Source organism: Nannospalax galili, unplaced genomic scaffold (assembly GCF_000622305.1).
Source record: "Nannospalax galili isolate Female #2095 unplaced genomic scaffold, S.galili_v1.0 scaffold1229, whole genome shotgun sequence".
NCBI classification, from domain to species: domain Eukaryota; kingdom Metazoa; phylum Chordata; class Mammalia; order Rodentia; family Spalacidae; genus Nannospalax; species Nannospalax galili.
This window is the reverse complement of record NW_008359121.1, coordinates 66,703-70,039: the sequence shown is the minus strand read 5'-3', so window position 1 is coordinate 70,039 and position 3,337 is coordinate 66,703.

The window sequence follows — 3,337 nt, the reverse complement described above, 5'->3', positions numbered from 1 at the left end:
GTTAGTGAGGCATTTGTAATGAGTAGGCTTGCTTGCTGAAAATGAAAATTAAATAATTAGCCAGTTTGTTTGAATAAGGGAATATCCATCAGATGAGAGTCAGTGAAATCTTTTTTTGTTTCTGGGTAAAGAAGGGTGGTATTAACTGGTACTGCTGTCAGTAAAGGTCTATTGCTGGATGCACAAAAGAAACAGTTAGAGGCATTAGGGTGGGTGGTGAAAGGAAGAAAGTTAGCAACATATTGAATGTATTTGCTCCAGGTCATAGTTGATCTTATCTGGTCCTCTGTTTCTTTTTTCCTGTAGAATAATATTATGATGAATTAGCACAGACTTAGCTGCAGGTACAAGCTGTTGAGAGATATGAAAGTCAGCTGTAGGGTAGCTAGAGAATGCACCTGAGTAGAACTTTCCTATTACTCCAATACACCAGCGATCGGCCCATGGATCTGCAACATGTATTGGGGAATAGTTATGGTTTCCATAGAGATACTTATTATCCTTTAGGTAGATGGGTCTTTTCTTTCCTGTCATGCCCTGATATCCCCCAGTGAATCCTAGTTCCAACCTACAGGGATTGAAATAGCAGCAGCCCCCATAGGTATCAACTTCCTTGAGGCATGATGGATCTGTTTGTCAAAAAGGGAAGCAAACATATTTGTTAGTTTCGTATTTGTTAGCATTTGGGTATATTATGATTTTTATGGGTTTTTGGCAGCCCACTAGGGGGCAGTCTGCGATTCCGATTATCTGATTTTTTCCTTGAAATGTTTCTCTGACATAAAATTTCCAGAACATAGTATTAGGGTTATTTTTTAGTCCCTGGCATGCTTGTCTGTGCTCAGGGGTTATCCCTTCCCAGACAAGCTGTTTAAAAGCATTGCTTTGGCTGCAGGATCTGTTATTTTTCTATCTAAACTGGCCTGCACTCTTAGTATAAAGTCTGGGAGAGCCTCAGTTGGCTTTTGTTTTAAAAAAGTTAATGAAGAAGTTTCTCCAGACCCGGTGGACAAGGGGGTTAGGCAGTCCCAAGCCTGTAATGCACATAAGCGAATTTGCTCAAAACAGCCTGCAGGAATTGCAGCCTGCTGGATTCCTGTGGAGAAGTTGCCCTGACCAAAAAGCTGGTCATCGTTCCAATCTATGAATCCAGGTGGTGGATCCTGTCCCTGTTGGGGTCTTAGCTGCTGATTATGAGTGTCATTTCTTTTAGCCTGCATTAGTCATTCGTCTCTAAATAAGGCCTCCCATTGTACAAATAATGGACTCGGGAGGGTAGATCTACAGATATCTCTCCAGTCCTGGGGGGTTAGCAGGTTAGTATTAAATGTTTGTAGTATAGATTTTGTCCATGGAGCATGGATCCAATCCTCAAGAACAGCTTGGCACAGTTCTTTAAAGTCTGCTGCTGAGAGTGGGTACCAAGCCAGTGGACGTTGCCTTGTTATTTGTAAGTTAACAGGAAAAGCTTTTACCGATGGGGTTTTTGGGTCCTGAGGCCATTTTGTCTGGAGATTTTGGGTGCAACAATTCCCATTATCCCTGAGATTACAGAGATGTTCAACAGCTTTGGGGTGTGGTGCCACAGGTGGTGGCGGCAGCGGCGGTGAAGGGGGAGGGGGATTTATCTGGGGATCTTTGGGAGTTTTTGAAGTCTGGGTTTTAACATCTGGGTTTGTTAAATCAGTCCATGAGGATTCACAGGGGGGAAGAGGGGTGTAAGGTTATTTTTGTTGATGGGTGGGTTTTGTCTGACTTGGTCAATTTTTATTTTTGGAGCTGTTGAATCTGTTACTGAGCAATCTTCAGGATTTTTTTCTTTATTTTTTAGGGCTGTCGAATCTGCTGTTGGGAAATCTTTAGGGTCTTTTTCATTGTTTGAACCCTCCCCTTTATTATTCCCTGGTGCTATTAAGTTTTCCTCAGTCTTAGGTGGGTTTCCTAAGTATTGTCGGATGGCTGCTATTATGGGGAGAAAGGAAAGGGGCAAAGGGTGTCTTTCCTGGATTTCCTTTTTACAAGCCAGATAGGCAATGTTGGTCCAGACCTCTGGATCAGAAATGTCTGCTGACAGGATCCAGGGTGCAAATTGAAATACTTCATTCCAAAATTTTGAGCTTTCTTTTTGGGAAATCTTAAGTCCTCTTGATTTAAGTAGGGCTTTAAGGGAGCGAATTTGGAGGGTTTTTTGGCATGATGCTGAATTACCCATTATAGAAAAGAAAAGAAGTGTAGTCAGTGACATTCAATGTTCCTGGGGCAGTCTGCCATCAGGGGATTGATACGTTCTGGAGAACACAAGCCTAGCCACAGATTTAAGGTTACAGGAGAAAAATGGCTTTTAAATTTGTTTGTTTGTTTGTTTGTTTGTTTGTTTGTATGGCGCAAGCCACCTTGAATTTTTAAGTGCTCTGCAGGGGCTAGTTAACTTAAATTCTCACCTAACTGGTTTAGCTTCGGCTTGAGTGCCCCAGGGGCAAGATAACAAAACAGATTAGGGAAGTTTATTTTAGAAGTTGACTTTAAGGCTTATATAAAGATCCCTTAGAAACTTCGGGGATTTTTGTTTGTAGGGGTGTTAAGATAGAAAAGGAAAGTGGGGTGAAATGCTGATTTCTAAGGGAACATGCCTGGGATCAAAATCTCAGGTGATTCCACTCGGTCCACAGCACAAGCCTGCCCACAAATTTAAGAGATTGGTGACGGCTCTAAGAGCATTTAACTGGTCATTGCGTTACCAGGTTTTTGTATTAGAAAGATGTATAGATAGGGGGTCTTGTCTACACCCATGCAGGCAGTTCGGGTCCATTAAGAGGACGAAGAGCCTTCAGCTAACATCAGGGAGTAGCTCTGATCAGAAAGCCTCAGTTGCTCCTTTGTCTTTAACGGTCCCACGCGAAGACTCAGACCGAAAATAAAAGGCAGAAGAAGAGGAGAGACTGCCAATCCCCAAGGGTGGGGCAGCTTAGAGGCAAAGCTGCCTTTATCCTCCTGATGGGAGGTGATAGGAAAAAGAGATTTCCAATCAGCAAAGGTGGGATGGCTTAAAGGCAAAGCTGCCTTTATCCTCCTGATGGGAGGTGATAGGAGAAAGATTGCCCATTCTCAAGGGTGGGACAGCTTAAAAGCAAAGCTGCCTGTTGCCCTCCTGATGGGAAGGATACTCACAGACTCTGCGCGTTCCAGGAGCCGCATGTTCGGGTGCCAGTTGCGGGGGTCTCTCCCTCTCTTCGCGGGTCATTGGCCACCGGCCCGTGAGGACAGGGAGAGCAGAAGCGACGAACGGGGTCAGGACAGCCAGTGAGCACTGACGGAAGAAAGTCCTTCCAGGGAGGCT